At 43.5% G+C, this 20,591-nt stretch overlaps 1 protein-coding gene across 2 annotated transcripts in view; it reads left to right on the forward strand.

Annotated features, from left to right (window-relative positions):
* znf385c (zinc finger protein 385C) overlaps window positions 1-20,591 on the forward strand; it is a 121,336-nt gene that overhangs the window by 2,728 nt on the left and 98,017 nt on the right. For both annotated transcript variants that reach the window (XM_035616580.2, XM_035616579.2), the window contains exons 2-4: window positions 1,558-1,629; window positions 6,010-6,101; window positions 10,738-10,910. The gene's annotated coding sequence lies outside the window, so the exon portion shown is untranslated. The remainder of the gene's footprint in view (window positions 1-1,557; window positions 1,630-6,009; window positions 6,102-10,737; window positions 10,911-20,591) is intronic.

Below are 20,591 nucleotides of genomic sequence, written 5' to 3' on the forward strand. Positions count from 1 at the left end.
GTTTTTATACGTAAGAATAATGAATTCATGGTTGGAAATAACAAATGTTTCTTTTGCTTGTGTGTATGCGTGCATGTGAGGGAGAGCGAAAGCCTGGAAAGGCCTTACTCTCAAGGCGTGACCATCGGTGCTTGCATGTTCTGAAATGAGAGGAACCCAGACGCATTTGACTAAAACCGGCCATCCCCGAGGTCGGTGCTGAGGGGTATTGATTATGAAATGAAAACCTCCCTCACATAAAGCAGTCGAGGCTTAAACATGCGAGCTCTGTTATTTCAAACTCCAACTTTAAAAATGATGGCAAATGAATACAGCTGTCTAAAACATGGTTTTAGAAAATTGTGCATCAGACAGAAAGGGAGAAATTATGAAAATAGAATGAGGGGAAGGGGGGGGCGGAGCGGAGAGGTTACAAAAAGGAAAGATGATTGCTGATAATTGAAGGGAAATAAGGACAGACAGAAAGATAGAGAGCTATGAAATCCTGAAAGAGTGCAAAAAATAGTTGAAGGTTGAACCAGAAAGGAGGAACGACAGCATATGTCCTGGAGGAGGAACGCTGCCGTACTAAAGTGAAGTCGTTCATCGTCTGTGACCTTGCCAGGACACCAACTCCAAAAAAACCTAATGTAAACAGAAAGGGACGACGACAACAACAACAACAACAACACGGCCTCATGGGGCCGGTTGATAAACACTGTTACAATCCCCAGCAGCCCAGTCAAGCTTGGAGAAGCTGTGTTGCTTGTGTTCCAGTTGGAGCCAGAGATAAGCGGAGAGCTCATATCGCATAAAAAGATTTCTACAGATTTATGAGGCTCTGGCACGGTGAGCTATTGATCCCTTTCCCCCGTCTGAAGAAGGTGCAGGGGAGCACAGGATACTGCAGACCTCTGGGTGGTTCACTCACATTGGTCATATTTAGGTTCTGCTTATTTTCAAAGTGACTCACTGTAACAGGGCATTGAATCTGTAAAGATGAATTGTTGCCCAGTTTTTCACCTTTGGAATCGTCTGAGAGGTAAACAAAAGTCAATTTAATCGTCTTGGCTTCAAATTGAGGGCATTGTTTGTTTATGTAAATAAATATTTAAAAGAAAATGTGTGTTGTAGGCTAATGTGAGCAGCTCTGCTGCTCTGCAAGTTTACACCAGCGACAACAGCCAAACGTAAAATTGAATGAGAGAATAATATATTTATCCTGATCATGATACTAAGACCTCATAACAACAAAAGAAGAAAAATCCTGTTTCTTTGTCCTCTAGATGGGTCCTCATTGATGAGGAGACTAACTCTTTGCCAGCGACAGATATGGTGGTGGCTACCAGAGCTCATTTAAGAGCCTCAACCAGAAATTGGCCAGAGAGATGGTATCTACTGCTGCCTGCTGTGATATGAAGTCAGCTGTTGTTGGCCAGCTCAGCAGACCAATGGAATATCACATATTCACTTGACTCAGCTTTCATCCAATGATTTGTTAGATCAGAAGTGTTTAGGGAGTGCACAATTACACAAAACCTGTAAAGTAATATCACTATTTATTTTATATTCTGTCAGGAAGCCTGACGGGTGTAACTGTAGGAAGAGAGGGCAGCGAAGGTCAGCTGACAACATGGGACCACAAAGTCGGTGAGTGACGTCAGTACATAATGCATGGTTCAGCACCACAACATCCTGCCTCCAAACGTTAAAAAAAAGCACTGATACAATATCTTTGTCATTACCATGACAACAACACCGATATAAACAACAACAGGAAAATAACAAATAGAGCCATCGATCACGCTCGCGGAGCTGCAGGTCACTGGGCTGCAGCTTTGCCTAATAGAGGCACTAAATTAGCTGGTGGCGAGTTTTGACAGATCCAATTAGAATGAGCGCCATACCTCCGCCATCCCTCCACACGGCTCTCACACGTGCAGCTGTAAGGTAACATGGCGTCCAGCTCGTCCATGGTTCCACCAGACTCGTCGGTCTCTCTTCGCTGCAGCACAGTGAACTGCAGAAGCAATTAGCTTGGATATACTCTAAGAATAATCATGCACTGTTCATATACAGTATTATTACTTGAAAACTTGTGTTTCCCTACTGAATACTTTTCATGCTGCCACCACACGCCCTTTTTTTTTTTTTTCTTCTCGCATCCCTCAAAATGTCTATTCCCGTCTTTTTGGTAAGGCTGCTTTTCTCTCATCTATCCACAAATGTCCAAATGATAGGTTTTGTGTCGAAGGAGAACAGGGAGTCATGCTTCACAAGATGGAGCACAGCAAAACGTCTGACTCCTGCCAAGGAGAGGGGAAACAAAGCGGGCTCATTTTTTTTTTTCTCACAAAAATCTATTCTTTTGTCTGCCTGCTTTCTTTTGTGTACCCTTCACTCTCCCTCCAGCCGCAGTCCTGCCTCTCAATTATTCCCCCGCGAAACAACGTGCTTGTCAATCTTTCCCTTTTCAATTGCTAATAGTCCATCTTTCCCCCTCTGCCCGTCAGTCAAACCAATTAATTCGATCAAGCTGTCGAAAGTCATTTTCAGTCGCAGTGGGTGGGTGGGGGGGGGGGGGGGGGGGGGGGGGGGGGGGCAGTGCCAGACTGACGACGCTTGCTCCCCCACGTCCATTGTTGGGAAATGGAACGACACGGAGTAAACCCAGGTAAATTAGTAAATTAAATTAAAAATTACATCCAGATGTAATTTTTATATCTACATCATTCAATGATATTTTTTGTGCATCATTTCTCTTTTATCTTTGTGTGTGTGTGCGTGCGCGCGACGTGTGTGAGGTTGTGACACCGATGTCTCGTCAGTGTGAAAACCTACAAGACTGTGAGAAATGCTGTTTTCGGTCGACAGCATGGCGTCGACATGTGTGGAGGGCAAGTTGTCAGTTGTCACACCAACTGGATCAGGTCCTCTGGAAATGCTTTCCACTCTCCAGTCTCCAGGTTTTCTTTTACCTCCTCAAAAGGAATCCTCTGAGAAGATGAATCCTCTGTCGCTAGTAAGATGATGAGTCGTCCAAATACGGTTGAACAAGAATCATGCGTGAATTATTATCTTCTCCCTGCTCTGCTGATGCAAGCTATCTAACCCGCCATGCAGGCCTTTGATGTCGCTCTTCATTGTCTTGCAGAGCTGCAGGAAATTGAAAGGGAAGATCTGGGCAGCGTTAGCGAAGGGGAGAAGAGGTGGAGGACGGGAGTGACGCGCACCACATCAGGGCTTTCTGGGACACGGCACACGGAAATGAACTCGCCTCGCATGACCTGCAGGAGCTCGCTCCCAAGAGTGCGAGGAGACACAGAGCAGAGAGGCAAGAGCAGTTGTTTTAGAAAACACAAGATCAAATAAGTGATCCCCCCCTTCGCTGAAAAGACTCGGGGCACGAAACCAGGTCTAAAATTTCTGCAGCATCCTTCAAAAGCACTGCGCCGCCTCTCACCACTGCTTCCAAATCTCTGTTCTAATTCAGAGAAAAGAATTAAACCTTGGGAGAATGACACGGAACACTCGCTCCGTCTCCCTCGAGTGTTGAAAGAGTAAAGTTTTAATGTGACCGGAATTTGATTTGGAAACTCTCAGCGACTTGAGGAAGGGAGAGAGTTCTTCTTGTCATTCTCTTTGACACTGTAAGTGCTTTCTCCCCGTCTGTCAATGAACACACACACCCTCCCGTATTATTTTTTCCCTCGCTGATAAATTATAATGACAGTGCGAACCGGCTGTTTCAGGTTGGGGGAATACAAAGTGGTTGTAGGCAAAGTTAATAAGTCAATTCCTGCTCTTTTGTGAGCCCTGGGAAGTGGAATTAGCATTTTATTTCAACACGGCTGTTTCATATTTTTGTGATTTAGATTTGAATATGTAAAGACATGATTAAAATACATTTATTTGTCCATGAGTGGCTGTGGCTGGTCACGTGGTGTTCCTGTTGTTATATCTCTTTAGCCTGCCTTCAATCTGAAGATTTTATTTGTTCTATTAATATAACTATATCTGCTTCTCTTTTATTTACATATTTGGGCATTTATCGTGAGTTGGCTACTCAGTGCAGGAATGAGAGTAATTTCATTTGAATTTGTGAAGCCAAGCTTCTCCCTTGTGAGTCTATAGATTGTTTAAATGGTGAGGGACACAGAAGACAATGGCAACAGGTTGTTACATAAAAAAATGACAGATGAGCAATGAGCGAGCGCCATTGTGCTCAGGTTGTGTAGAGAGGGGAGGTGGGAAGTGTGAGGCGTAACGTGGCAGGTCAGACACGGGGAAAGTGGGTTTGCTCTGGCGGGAAATGGCTATTTACGTAGCTGAAAATGGAGTGGGCCTTTCTGACATTTTCATAGCCCTGAAGGCAAGAGTAACCTTCAGCAGAAAGCAGAACGATTAAAGGAACGAGAGGGGGGTGGGGGGTGGAAGGGGAGAGAGGCAGAGTGAGAGGTGGGGCAGAAAGCAGGGGAAGAGATTGCATGGGAGAGGTAAAAATGATTGGAAACTGAGTTTGGAGAAGCGACGGGGAGAGGGAAATGAAGATGGACAGAAATAGACAGAGAATTATTCGGAGGTCATGGAAAGGTGTGCGAGGAGAATACGGAGCGCAGAGATTGACGGGTGGCAAATTAAGAAAATAAAGGGAATAATGGAGTGTAATGCGGAGCAAGGTTAACATTATTTGCATCTAATATTCAAGAATAAAGGTCAATAAATAACATATTTCAGCCTTTTCATTACAGCTTTACACCTTGTTGCACCACTTCAACATTGCTATCAAACCACGCAAATCACTCAGCCTTGAAATGTCTGCGCTGATGTGACATGACGGAGAAATTATGCATGTGTGTGAATCATAATGGCCTCTCACAACGAGCTCTGGTTAATATTTCAGTCTTCAATAAACATGCTGATGTGCACAATGGAGTGCCCCCCTCCCTGCTATTGTCTTGTGTGTGTGAACGACCGGTTATTTGTGTCACACTTTGTCACGAGGTTGGCAGATTTCTGCGGCACGACGACATGATGACTGACAAGAGATCGTTTGTTTTGACTCAAATCAATATAAGAATACATAAAGATTTTGACCCTGTGCCGTTTGGCACATTTGGCACTTTGCTTGTCCACCACAGGACGGCGACACTAAAATAATTGTGTATATTGTTTTATAAGTGCAATGATACAAAGCCTGTGGGCTTCTTTGCATGTTCTTTAGTTTTTAAAAAGAAATCTCTTACACCACTCCTCTCCTGATATGATTGCGCATATCCCCTTGATAGTTTTTAACTGTAGTAAATTGCCGGATGAGAAGTTATTACCTGTTCATCAGACGGAGAGAAATTCTGGAGAAAAACTGGTAAATTATGTCCTTGTGCCTGCGTTTGCCAAAGTATGGGACTGATCTTATCCATAGATGCAGCTAATAGACCCTGATGATTATTCGCAGCCTCATTTTGTTCAAATGACTCATTCTGCTGAGCCACATGGACTGCAAGAAGAAAATATTTTTCCTCTATGCACTGTCTTTCTTTCGTAGCATAACAATGAATTTGATCATAAGTGGGGGAAAACTTGGTGAAGAGAAAAATGTATAAACTTATCTGTGCATTTTCTTTGCTGTAAATCTTTCTCTCGCTGTAATTAAGTGAATATGTGGGTTCGTGTGCTACGACTGTTTCATTAGCTTTGAATAAGCCAAGATGAGCTGATATGGGTGAAAATGAGATATCAATATATAGCACTATTACTCTATTAAGCATACTTCCTGTTCAGTATCCTGCCTCCACCTATAAATGGATAGGACCCCCCCCCCCCCCCCCCCCCCCCCCCCCCCCAAAAAAAAAATAATAATAATGTGGTGATTCACTCACATTTGTTAAACTGGTTGGCAAAAGATGAAATATCAAGAATTTCCTATATATCCTATATATCATACATCTTCTTGTTGAAAGTCATGTACAGTGTTTTATGGTGTATTGTTCCACAGGGAGTGCTAAAGTTCTTAACATTTCTTCTCTTCAGTGCTTCAGAACGCAACAGAGGTGTAAAGATGGCTCCCGTGCGTCACTGTGATGGATAATCCTACTGAGACCCAGTCGGCAATCAACTATAATGTAGGTTCAAGAGTAAAAAAAACCCCTCAGTTTCTACCCAGTGAAATGCTCTTCTGGACTCTCATGCCGGACAATTTACCCCGAACCCAGAAGATGAGCGATTCTCATCTGCGTTTGGATTATTATTCTCAGCAGACTTTGTGCAATTTGTTCTGGTTTCACACTCACAATCTGCGAGCTGTACAGTACCAGCCAGAGGGTGAGCATCCCAGTGGACTGACAGTGGTTCGGCTCGGCGGCAGGCTCCTCTGAGTAAAAGGTGTGGAACCAGGCGTTCCTGCTTATTAACATGTATAGCTTTTGCGTTCTCGTCCCCGAGGAAAAACGAATCTGATAGTGTGTAGAGGTGTTGTAAGAGCTCGGAGGCTTTATTCCTCCGCTGGTGCTGCTGCGCGTTATCCCTCACGAGGGAAAAATGCCATGAAAGTCACCAGCAGCTCTGGGAGGTTAATTGCCAAGATATATAAATCACACAAGACAGTTAGGCTGTGGGTGCTGTTTGCATATGGCTGCAGGTCCTCGGGTTATGGGAAAAGAAGACTTTCCCACAAATATGTTGCGTTTGTCACTCGTATTAATATGGCATTGATTCGTCATATTTCATGTAAATAGAACGTGATCGAGAAAGACGTTGAGTCATTTCAGCCCAAATGTGTGAGGTGTAAAGGTCTTTGCATAGTAATCCCATTAGTTTATCAATAAAAAACAAATGTGCAGAAAGTGACAACATAATAAATGATATGCAGTGCAGGGGGAGGCAGAAAGCCCAGCCTCAACCTAAATCGTATTTCACAAAATTATCATATAATGACTGCAGCTTTTTGTAGTGAAACAACCACTGTCTTACATTATACAGACACTTCTTTCTATAATTATTCATACTGGGTGGCATTTTGTCAATCGTGGGCCGCAGCAAATACTTTTTTTATATTTGTTCAGTTGTCAGAATAACGATGCTTACATCATGTTTGAATTCATAAAAACATCATTAGATATTAAACCCCCAAAATGTCAAATTAAAAAAAGAAAATACTATTTAAAATCGTCACTGACAGACCAATATATGATGTTTAATAAAAATTTGAAATTGACCTAATATACACCATCATATATTATCATAACTGACAACATGTAGATTTCTCTGTTTTTAATTTGCTGCACTTCTCATATCTTTTCATATCAAAGCAACAGCCAACCCATCCCCACTCCTGCCCCTCTCCGTCTTTAGCTTTGATTCTTCATTTGGTAACTGTCAGTCATATATAGGAATCTGTCTCACTGCAGGCATCTAGAAAATTGATTTAGCCTCGATGGACAACTGAAGTCTGACTGATGGTGTTGCAGTGGTGCAGATTATCAAGCAATTTCTCTTCCGGAACGTTGATAATTGTCTGAGGAAATGGTAACAAAGTGTCGTCTCCACTGATACTTCCTTATTTTGATGTGCCTTTCGTCCTCTCGCTGAAGTCAGTGTGCTGCCCTCTAATTTGCCATTAGGGCCTAAATGGCCAGTCGACATATGAGCTCAGTGGTGATCACACTTGACCCTTCTAATTAAAACCAATGCCGAGGGCAAGTGACCGTGAACGGGGCAGCAGCCTGCGCCTTCTGTGAGGGAGCGCAAAAGTAAAGCACAACTCATTTTGCGGTGGGTTATGGGATTTTAAGTGGCCTTGCACTTCCATTTATACGGAACACATTAAATGCATGACTTATTTCCTTTCAGAGCTCGGTGTCATTGCAGGGGCAGCAGCCAGGTATACAACCGTCATTCAACACTGTTGAGAAATGTCTTCTTTCAGAAGTTACAGGATTGAATGGAGAAAAAGGGAGTGTTGCCAGTCTGTGAAAGAAAAATTCGTTTTATTAAGAAGGGGGGGAAATCCACCCTTGGATACTGTCAAAGGAAAGCACGTGACAAAAAGATCTGGTGTGAATGTACGAGTTGAAGCCACTCTTAATTTTACAGCCTGGTCAGAGCTTCACACTGTTAGAGAGCAGAAAGCACCAACGTGGGTGTAACTCAAAAGGAAATGTTGGATTTAAGTGGAGCATATCAGAGGAGTTTACCTGCATGCTTCTCTCTAAACCCATCATTTCCATATTCCTTTTTATTTTCTTCACACGCGCCACGCCGGCTGCGCTCACGCTGAAGTTAATCTACTGCTCCGAGTGCCATCATTCCTAAACTCGCCCTCTAATTGTTTTTTTCTTCTTCTCGTTTCTGACTCTCGTCGCTCTGGTCCATCAAAGGCTCCATTGAAAGATGCGTTTTTTTAAAGTTTAAGTTGAATGGACACAGCTTGCCACTTCAGTTGCTGTGGAAACCAGGTTGACGCATGGACCGGTTGTTTGAGAACATCGTGGGTGGGAGTTTGAGAGGCCATAGCGAGATTTATGGATTTACTGTACACATATACAGACTCAGTTTATCCACCAGGAGGGGAAAGATTATACTGTATGTTTGTACATGCACATACAGGAGACACAATGATAAACAAGCCCAACAAAAATACATGAAATAGTAAGAAATTGGTTTTTGCTTTAGAGAATACGATTATCTGTTTAATTATTCTTATATAAATCTTAGTGACAAGACTTTAGGATGTATATAATTAAATATACATTGTTATATCCAACTTTAAAGGAAAAGTTTAACATTATCCCAGAGTTGGATGAGAAGATTGCAATCACATGTCTGTAGTTATTGGATGAATATGGATCTACAACCAGCAGCTGGCTAATTTTGCTCAGCACAAAGATTAGAAACGGGAAGAAACTGGCTCTGTCCAAAGGTTAATTTGTACAAAAACAAAGTGTCTAACTACTCTTTTGAAACAATTTTCTTACTATATAACTTTGAGATGTTTCCATTGATTGTGCTATGCTAATCTAACATCACTCTGCTGCCATGAACAGGAACGTCACGCCTTTCCTTTATAGGCCGCTGGTGGTTGTTGCCTCACGATGACCACTGGATAAAGGTCAAAGAGTGCCCGTCTCTTTATTTACCACTATAAGCAGTCTATAATCAGCCCTGTCGGCACCCAAAGGTCAAGTTGTACCAACAGTGCGGCGTGGAACCTAATGTGAGGCAGGTGCAGTCTTGTTTGACGCGCTGTGGGGTTGGTACAGTGACCAGTCAGATACTTCTAAGGGCTGTGAAGTTGGCTCACCTCCTGCCCTTTAGCCATTAGTGGCTCAGTGCAGGCAGGGAGGACTCACACTGGAGCCTGGGAAACTAAATAAATGCTAAAGTTATCAGGAATCCTGCTTCTGGCACGTCTCATTTTCGAAGACTGAACGCCAGTGATCAAATGATGATCTATAATCGTTGAAGACTTACAGGGGCGTCTTCGTCAGAGGTGACGGCCAGTGTTTGTAGGGTGAGACGGCGGTGTTGCGTTTCATTCACTATGCTCCCCGTGTTCTTGACTGTGGGTTATTTTTATGACCGCTGCCTGTTTGAGTGCCAGCACATTTGCATGAAGGAGGACATAAATAGGAGAGCCAAGAGCGGCCATCAATTTACTGGTGACAAAGAGTCATGCTACTGTAAAAAGGGGCCCTGCACACTGTAATCAGGGCAATTGACTTTCTGCTTTTAATCACACTAGATTAAAAGCGGTGTACAAACTAGGAGGAGAATAGACTTTAACGGTACAAGTGAAGGCCCCAAAACTGGTATTTACATCGTATCATCAGCAAAATCGTCATACGAAACACTGTTTTTCTTGGACAACGCGAACAAAGCTGGCACCGTGGTTTGTTTATTGTTCCTGCAGTAACTATTTTGGAGTCTGGGAAACTGTTCAAATCTGCCAGCATAAACATCTCGTTGAATAGACTCTACACTGTATATATCACATTACAGTTTTCCAATAGAATTCACCTTCAAGGTAAGATCAACACGCCAACAAGTTCAAATGCTACTGTCAATAAGGGACGTGCGACATGAGTGTCCATAATGAACCAGCGCATTGATTTGTATTATATGGAAGTTAATCAACACTCAATTGAATCTGCATGGCTCAGTAAGCACCGTATTTGTAGTGAGAAATAGAGGGATATATTACAGATTTAAAAAAAACAAAACCACAAAACACCATGTTTTAGGAAAATGTGCGAATAAGAGACATTTGTCATATTGTACTTTATACTTAAATGTTAGATAATAGTACCGATATAGTCATTGTTAATCACATTAATAATAGTACCACATTTTGGATCTGTGGCTGTTGAACATGAACCAGTTTGAGTGAGAACCGATAAGAGTCAAGTCACATTCATAAAAAACAGTAACGACATCTGTGCCTGTATTTCAAAATAAAACGCCTTAAATTTGCATTTCTTGGGTCATGAAGTCTGTTAGAAAAAGAAAATAAAACCTATGTCAAACATGTACATGTGGAGCTTCGTTTAAAAATGTATTTTTCCTAGAATGCAGAGGGACTTCTTTTTTTTGCTCAGTGATTTAAAAAAAAACATGCTTCAGGCTTAACCTTGGCAAAAAACCCCCCAAAACATTAACCAGTCAAACAGCATCGTTGACTAGTTTTAATCTCTGACGTTGTATTTAACGTCACAGCTGTTGCGCTGACAGCAGTTTCTCCATCCTGTGCTTTTATTGTGAAAGGTCGTTTCCGGCCCGAGTTTGCCCAACTGCCTGCGTCTTGACCAAACCGCTGCACTCGGACGGATCAGCTCTTTTGCTTGGCAGCGGTTGGCAGCCGGTCTCCAGGCCACCGATCTGTTCCCACTGCTGAAGGCGGACGAGCACCGGGCGAAGTGTGACACGGAGCCGGACCGGTAAGACCAATCCTGTCTCTTGCAAAAAAAAAAGTTTTGATATTTCATGAGCCGATGAAGCTACACGATGGGGTTTATTTTTTTTGTATTTTTTCACTGGAATATCTGGGGTTGGACGAAATCAAACATGTATCGTTGTAAAGTTTTTATTTCACTCGTTGCTTGGATTGATGGATTCAGCGCGCGTCTGGCGAAATTATGAGTTCATGCGTAATTTTGCGCATCTGCAGCGGCGGAGCTGCAAGTCTCCTCACAGCTCACTTGTCGTCCCGATGGAAAACTAAATACTTAAATACTTAAAAGTGGTTTGTGAGGCATATAAAAAGAGGTTATTGAGCTGATATCACAAATTAAATGATAAATAAATAAAAAAAACAAAAAAATGCGATGGTACAGTAAAGATAAAGGTTCAATAAAGTCATGACCGTGTGATGCTGGATCGTAGATTGAGAGATTTTCTGTTTAAATATCAAAGAAGCGGTTGGATATCCTAACTACTGAAGTTACATATTCAGTGTCAGCTGCAGGTCCATATTGGAAGCATTTGCCTCATGTTCTCCACCCCTGCCCTCATCTTACTTAATAGTGTTTTTTCCAGTGAAAATGGTCAATAAGTTCTGCATTGTATATTGATATGACATTTTGTGTAATTCTAGCAAATAAAATATTCACTTTTCTCTCAAGGAAAAAAATAATAATTTTAAATGGAATTTATTAATTAATTGAATGATTTTGACCCCATCAGACTTTTATAGAGTCTCTATCATCTGCGGCATGAGTTCAGGAGATGATATTTATTCAAGACGTTCCGTGTGGTACATGTCCTGATGATGAGCTTAAAGCTACATGTTATAACTGACTGGACTTAAAACCTGGGACACAGGATGTTTTTTCCTGATGAGAATTAATTTTGTACACAAACACGGGTATATTGTCGACAATGGGCCATTAGACTTAAACAGCCCCTTCTGCTTATGGAGGAACTCTTGAATTCTGTTTCATCACAACAATCACCACATCTGTACACAGAGAGAGAGACGGTACGATTCTGTACAGATGTTGGAGTCAGTCAGGTTTCCAAAAGCGACTAGGTTCACGGTGGAGCGTGTGAGACTCCTGTCTGAGCACCTCTTCATCAAGGTCGCTGCTCAGTGCTTGTACCAAGGAAGAGGTTCTGATGAATGTAGTGGAATAACTCGGAGGTTGATTTAGAGATATTTGACGTATTGCAGCTGCTCTGCACAGACTTTATTTATGGACGGCACCTTTTATAGTCTCCTGATAAATGCTGCAATCTGTCTTGCTGTTATGACAAAGTGCGCAATATGTTTTTCACAGTCATTTGTGTACTATAGTTATTTACTTCTCTACTTATTTTTTTTTATATTTTTGCCAGAGGGAGTTTGTCATCTGAGAGCAACGGGGAGAAGCTGTGCAACGGTGCACTAGTTGGCCCCGAGCTGTTCAGCGCAGGACTTTTGGTTTCAGGCGAACGGTAATGACAGTGTGTCTGGACGTGCTTTGGAAAAGGTTGGCGTTTTGTCAGTTGTTGGCTGTTACCTTAAAACCATACCAGTCAGGTCTGTGTTCACATTTTTTTACGGTGACACACAAATGAGAAGGCGAACATGGAAATAACTTCCCTCTCGTGTAGTTTGGGAGTGTTGTGGTTTCCCAGTAAATTATACCAACACACGAGTAGTTCCGATGAAAACAGTGTTCCTTGAGAGCACGAGCTGCTCGAGTCTCACACTGATGAAGTTAAAGTTGAATGCCGATGTGGTTTTTTTCTTTATCTTAGCTTTAAAAAAGCTGCAATTATTTTGATTTGCATTTATCGTGAGCAAAGACAAAAACGTGAACCAGCAGCACAAACCGAAGTTCAAACTGTTGCAGTAAAATTTGATTTGGGACTTGTGTTATCTGGATTCAGGTGTATTTGATCAGTTTGATTTATGGACAGAAAATATTAGTTACCTCCGCTAGGGAGGTTATGTTTTCATCTGTGTTTATTTCTGTCCGTCAGCACCATTACCCCAAAACTACTGAACCAGTTTCCATAAAGGTTTGTGGTGGGATGGGTCCCAACCCATCACATTTTGGACTGAATCCGGATTAAAGGGCAGATTCAGGAATTTCTTTTTGTTTTCTTTTACAGGCCAAAATATGGCATTAGCCATGGGGGAGGGGCATGCGCCCCCCGAGCTCCCTTTCAGTTTGTTTGTTACCTCCGTCAAGGAAGTTGTTTTTGTCCTGTGTCTGTTTGCTTGTCAGTTAGTTGGATTGGTTTGTTTGTTAGCAGGATTATGCAAAAAACAGCTCAACAGATTTCCATGAAACGTTGTGGAAGGATGAGACATGGGCCAAGAAAGAACCAGCAAAATTCTGGTTCCGAACCAGACAAAGGAGACATTTTCACTGATTTGCAAGGGAATTATGCATGAATCTTGATGGGAAAAAAATCACCAGGCATATTTTGACAACTGATATCTATGAGTGTGTGCAATCTAGTGCTGCTAGATTGGATTTAAAGGGACCGTTGGGCCCCAAGCCCTAGTTCTTATATTCCTGCCTCTCTACTTGTAATCTTCTGTGTTTTCTCTCATCTGTTGTAATTGGCCTTTTCGCTTTGACCTTCTTTTGATCCTCCTCCTTACTGCTGTTTTCTACGGTATCATCACCTGCTGAGCCCAAGGTGGCCAGCCCACACACACACACACACACACACACACACACACACACACACACACACACACACACACACACACACACACACACACACACACACACACACACACACACACACAAAGACACACACACACACACACACACACACACAAAGACACACACACACACACACACACACACACAAAGACACACACACACACACACACACACAAAGACACGCACACGCACACACACACACACACAAAGACACACACAAAGACACACACACACAAAGACACAGACACAGACACACACACGCACACACACACACACACACACACACACACACACACACACACACAGCTGGAGCCCACAAGTCCCGAGACGATTTCATCCTGCACTCCAAACAATCAGAGTATTGCAGCGCAGTGACCTTTAGTTGGATTCCCTGAAAAGTTTTGTGCTTAAACTCTGATTTGCTTGTCGTTGTTCCTCTTGCCAGTACAAACGCACAGTTAATTCCCAATTATCCGACGGGAAGCTTGGCACTGGACGACATCACTGTTCTGCCACGACCAAGCAGAGAAGCACTGTCATATCCAATAGTTTCATAGCACTGCAACTTCCTTAGATGTACAGATACACGTACATGATGTTATGTGTGTGTTGTTAATTGAAAATTACGCAAATATATTTGCTTTCGTGTATTAGACATGTAAATGTGTTGTGCTTTCTAAAATCACCGTTTTACAATTTGCAATTGTGCAGTATGCTTCATCAGAGGCCAATTTTCAAAGTCATTGCTCAACATTTCCTCTTGGTGATGCTCAAGATGAATCAGTCTTCCCCACACGTTCCCTCTCTTTGTGTGATATTTCTTTAACAAGCAGACTTGATACGTTATAGATACCCTTGCCACAGAACAAGTATAAGTTTGCATGATAGGTGAAACAAAAAGGTCGGGAACACTTTTCTTCCCACCCACGCTGTCTCACCTTCTTAGAAGGACCGACAGAGTGACGGTTCCCTTCCACCTCCCAGCACCTCCACTGGCCTGGACCGGTGCCCTGCGTCAGGCTCGAGGTGGCACGGACGCGGTGGGGGTTGACTGGGTGGGGACAGCTGCACGGAGCCTGCCTCGGGGCTCTGCCCTTTTCCTGTTGAAAAGCCCCCCCCCCCTCCCCCAGCCCCCAGCCCCCTGCCCCCTGCCTGCCTGGCTGACTGACACACCTGACGGGAGGTGCTCAGCCTGGGGATAGACTCAGGCAGGAGGCTGCCTGCTCCTCAGTGGGGAGCTGCAGACGTGACACTGAGGAGGCCGGGCGTAGATTTAACTCTTCCTCTCTGTGGCTACATCCACATTACTGCATTTTCATTTTAAAACATCACTCCCGGTGCTCGGTTTCCGCCTGCTGTCCACACTACTCCGGAGCTTTCGAGCGCCGAAAACTGAGATGTTTGGAAAATGCTGCTCGCCCCGTTCTAGTTTGAAAACCTGTAGCGGCGTTGTAGTACGGACGGGCAAAAACAAAGATGTTTTTAGAAACCATGACAAACTCACACGCATTCGCTTCCTGATTGGTTCTTATCAATCATGACTCGTCTACCAGCGGTGAAAACAGAACGTTCTAAACTCACTTACTTAATTTGTTTAACAGAAGAAATCTCTCCTCTTCCTTTTATCCATTGTTGCTTCTCGTCCGTAGAATCTGCTTCCAGTTTACACCGATACACACTTGCCCTGACATGATATATGTTTTCAGGTGTGTTAGTAATAACGGGGATTAATAGTTTTACAGAGTTGAAATGCTTGTGTGGATGGAGACTGTTTTAAAATGAAAACGCGGTCGTAGGTTTTAGCCAGGATCACCGTGTGATTCCCCTCTCATTCTCTCATGACAGCTTTTACCCATCGCTCTCCCCACGTGGTGATCTGAGAGCAAGAAAGTGGGGCACAGTCGGCATCTGCGTCATTCGATCTAATTTTGATTGGTTGTTATGAAATCATTATCCTCATTTACAGAACGCACCAGGAGTCAATGAAGTCAGTGCCACGAGCTGTAGATATACGTGTGTGTGTGTGTGTGTGTGTGTGTGTGTGTGTGTGTGTGTGTGTGTGTGTGTGTGTGTGTGTGTGTGTGTGTGTGTGTGTGTGTGTGTGTGTGTGTGTGTGTGTGTGTGTGTGTGTGTGTGTGTGTGTGTGTGTGTGTGTGTGTGTTTTTTCACTCACACTGACAGTGGCCCCAGTGTTAAGAGCCGCACATTCATTTACACGCACGCGCCGCGCACACACAGTGGTGCGTCTATGCGGCCGGTGAGTGACGGAGCTCTGGGGGTCGAACACTGGGCTCAGTGTGTTTGGCCAGGTAAACCTCGGCTGCCACTCCACACAACAACAACAAACACTAAATAGACCACTTGTTTGGGTGCAGCTGCACTCGGCAGGAAGGGTGGCGGCTAAGATCATTTGATCCGAAACACGCCCGTTATGGACAGCTCCTATGAATATTTAGATATCGTGTGTAACACGGCCGTTTCTCTCTGTGCACAGGCACGTGTGCTATATGGTATTGATGTTCCTCTATGGTTTGAGCGTTTTTTGTGTTTTTCTTAGCAACACCCTGCCGCTCATACAGGCGTTCATTCAGCCGCCCACGTCCATGCCAGGCACAACCACAGCCATTCACTGGAGCTCTGACAGACCTGTTGTGGGTTGATTGCTCAACGGCGTTAGAGGGGCAGTAAGCGTTTCGTAAAATTCAGCGAAAATATTTCCCCACCGTCGCAGCTGTCGGTCCTGTGTGTGCGGCAAAAAAAAAAGAATCTGGTTTTTCAGTACAGCCCTGACCCTGTAAATTGAAAACATAAAACCTGGTGCGGACCGCACCACACAACACTGTTTGCCGTCTGTAAACATCACTCCCCGACACCTTGAGAGACGTGAAAGGGACAAACGCTGAGACTCTGGGGTTTTGGCCTCGTGGTTAGTGCGTTTGTATCCCACACCCGCCGAATAAGCTTTCTCCAAAATCGCTTACTGGCCTTTTAAGTATGGGCAAAATGGAAGATGTTACTCATTTGCTTTCTCCATCTTCCCCTGCTGTAGATTGAAAATACCAGTTCCTCCCTCTGGATGATGTATTTTGTGCCTTTGTCCTCGTCACTTCCCCTGCAGGCCGTCTGTCCACTCTCAGGACTGTTTGGAGTATTCATGTGGTAAATAGTGTTGGAGAAAATTTGTACTGCAAAAGTGCTGCGGGGAAAATTAATGCCCTCGCTAATCACAGGCTAGTGTTCGTTTGGTGGCTAAATCTGAATGACTGAAAAGCATTAGTTCAAGTAAAAGATATTTGGCTGATAGGGGATTATTATATCAGAGCTGAATTTCAGAATGGCCCTGCACTCTAAAAGCTTTTGAATGATATTGTGCTTTTTTAGCAAAATTTGCCCTTTTTCCACTTATCCAACACTTAACTATTATTATTTTTTTATTCCTATTGTGAAGGTTGATATGAGTTTAAACTTAACAAGTCAATTATGACACAAACTGAGGTTATTGCTTCCCAGGAATTCATATGAAAATCAAGTTGCTTTTACTATAGCGTCCATTCCTAGGCAGCGAAAGATGTGTACAGGAAAGGCTTCGAATAGAAATAAACATCGTGCCCCATTGTGCCATAAATGTTTCAGCAGTTTGGACGCTTTCGGAAGGAAAATAGCATCTGAAAAGACATTTTGCTGTCACCACTTTCACCTGAATGTGAAATAGCAGCAAATGATGAATATGACAGGCACCACACAGATATGTGTCATCTATTTTACATTCAGATATCAGTTGCTGAGGTGAACTTGTACCTGTGAGTCTCGGCGTTCCATCACAGTTACAGGTTTCTCTTCCGGTGTTTATGTGTGGCTCAGTCTTTTTAATTCTGTACGTGTGAAACGTTTAACAGCTCCCATTCTCGAGTACATGCTCTGAAACTACATGATTTTTTATATTGATTTTACCTTTATTTTACCAGGTAAGATCAATTGAGAACAGCTTCTCATTTACAATGATGACCTGGCAAGTGGCCCCTGCAGAAGTAGTATGATTAACGAGTTAGAGGGAACTTTTTGTTATGCAGACATGCTTCATCCCTCCCGACAGTCGCACCGATCGCACACTTGACCTCCGTCGTCTTGTTGAGGCGCTGAGCTCAAGAGGCCTGGTGAATCTGTTAATGCTTCTTCTCGAGCGCGGTAGCGACATTTTTTTAAAAACACATTTCCATTTATTGAACTCTGTGTGAATGAGACGGTGCCTCTGTGTTTCTGTGGATCGTCTCGTCTGTGGTTTTCAGCTTACATCCACGTAAGAGACCGTCCTTCAGGAGCAGGATCTGTTTTATATCCAGCGCAGCCAGTTGGCTCCTCTCCTGCCTCCCACCGCTGCAGGTATCGGCTATCAGAGTCATTACAGCCGGCAGGAGGTGGCACCAAAGCTTCCTCCACCCCGCCAAGTCACTGCCCCCCCCCCCTCCCTCCCCAGCCTCCACGTCTCATTGATCAGGCTAGAGAGACATCTAATCCATGCTGATCACAGTAACCTCCGCCGTCTGGAGCGCTGGATCTGAGGCACGCACTCTTGTTTTACTGCGTGTCTCCTGGTGAACCACGCAGGCTGCGAGGAGAGGAGGTTGGATAGTGATGGGTGCGGCCCTGGTCGCCCCAGATAGCCCGATAGCGTCCGGTGATGCTGAAGACGCGCTTGTGATGCCACTGCTGACGTAGCGGCTGACTCAGAATTGCTCATACCATCCGGCTGTGCTCTTTCATCCGGCTCTGCCATCTCCTCTGGTGGGCTTAGCAAACCTATCAGTGGCGGCCTGGTCTTTGATTAAAAGTCAGATTATCACCCTCTTACCATATGTGGGCTCAGCGGCTCTTGGAAACTGAGCTTGTTTATTCTTTCCACAGTCACAGATTTCATTTTGTGTGTCTGTTTTTTTTTCTTCTTTCCCTGTGGTATCTACCTCTATCTTTCTGCTCTGTGTGTGTGTGTGTGTGTGTGTGTGTGTGTGTGTGTGTGTGTGTGTGTGTGTGTGTGTGTGTGTGTGTGTGTGTGTGTGTGTGTGTGTGTGTGTGTGTGTGTGTGTGTGTGTGTGTGTGTGTGTGTGTGTGTGTGTGTGTGTGTGTGTGTGTGTGTGTGTGATGTGCCTTTGCCCTCTGCTTGGGCCCTCTTATCAGCTGTGTCAAACTGGTGGGCTGAGAGTGGATGAACAAAGAAAGGCCAGCTCTCTACTCTTCAAGAACGCACATTAACACTACTTCCTCCAGTTTAAAATCCCTCTTAGCCCTGCAGCAGCAGCCAGACATCAGCTCTTTACTAACACGGCTGACGCACACACATCGACTCGCTGATCTACTGAAATCTCGCCTGTTTAACCGCATCGATTCGCCTCGTCTCTCTTGGCATTTCTTACCCGTTTGGTGAGTCAGTGCTTCTGCGGCATATGCAGAGTTGACTGGCAACGTTGACGACTGATTCTACCAGTGATTCATTGCACAAATTTTCACAAATTTGAATTACACGTTTGTTTCTCTTTGTGTTTGCGAATATGAGTTTTAAACAAGGCTATGCACGGTGGATAAGGCATCAAAAGCTGAGCCCACAAAGAGTTCCACTTGTACTACATTAGTTATTGGCCTGTCTGTATCTCCCCCCAGCTCAGTTCAGGCCATCGCAAACTCATACCGGCTTGACAGGACCTATAATTGAACCATATATTCTTTTCCTCTCCGTAAAGAGAAGGGTCATCTTTCAGTGCTCCTCTCCTCGGAGCGTTTTTGCTGACAAAACTGGGGCTCCACGGGCCGGGTTAACAATCGTAACGGCACCGCTGTCAGAGAGGGGCCACAGCAAAAGATAAAAAATGCTTAGTCCACCTCTGCTTTGCACTAATAACTGCTGCCTTCTTGGTCAAAGCTTATAACAGCCTCTCTATTTAAAGGGTTGCATTTCTTTACAGTAATGGAACCAGTATGGCTGGTTTTAACAAATGTGATTGTGTTTCTGCAGAATTATATTTTGTATGCTCTCTGGAACATCTGAATGCCAAAAAAAAAGGAAAGGCTTCTTGTCTCTTAGTAGTCCCGGTCGTGTGAACAGGGTGGTACAAGATCTACAGCACAGTGATGCCTCGGTGACTCTGTTCTAAGAAACAGGGAAGGATCAAAACAAGGCGCTTTGTTTCTTCAAGGCCAAATTGAACAACAAAAGTCTGAAGGAAATCAATATCTAAATCGCTGTACTGAAGGAGAACACACTCGCTCTGGGCTCTGTTAATGCTTTTTGATGGCAAACTTAGAGAAAGAGAACACGGGAGGGATCGACTGAACGAGAGAACCTCGGGCTGCAGATCGCCAGTCGTGTTTTCTCACTTACTCTTTTACGCTCATGTTTACTGTAAATGCAAATGTACTTGTAGTTTCATTCATGTTGCACACAATGATTGAATTAAAATACATCCTAGTAAAATTTCTTTGTTCACTTTTATTTAGGTGGTAAAAATCCATAAAATCTCATTCTTAAATAATTTAGATAGTACGTGGTCATAATACATAATAAAAGTATAAGATTAATAAATGATATCCATATAGAATAAAGCAAAATATTCACTTATTTGCTCACTAGCAGAGAGTTAGATGAGAAAACTGATACCGCTCTAATATCTGTCCCAAAAATATAACATAAACTAGATATAACATAATTGGATATTTCATCTTTATGCTAAGATAATCAGCGGCTGGTGGTAGTGTTTTATATAACGGGCATGCCATGTTGTAGCACAGTTACAGGCTCTTGTTTAATTATGCAATCGTGTTCCGTTCTCTTGAGTACATTTGCATAATTAAACAAAATAGGCATCCCAAAAACATTTTTGATAGCATAAAATTGTCAAGCACCTCTCTTTAACTGACGCCAGACAGAATGAAAAAGGACAATGTCAACTTCTCTAATGCCAGTCAAAT

This window comes from Scophthalmus maximus, chromosome 17, assembly GCF_022379125.1.
Source record: "Scophthalmus maximus strain ysfricsl-2021 chromosome 17, ASM2237912v1, whole genome shotgun sequence".
Lineage (NCBI taxonomy): Eukaryota > Metazoa > Chordata > Actinopteri > Pleuronectiformes > Scophthalmidae > Scophthalmus > Scophthalmus maximus.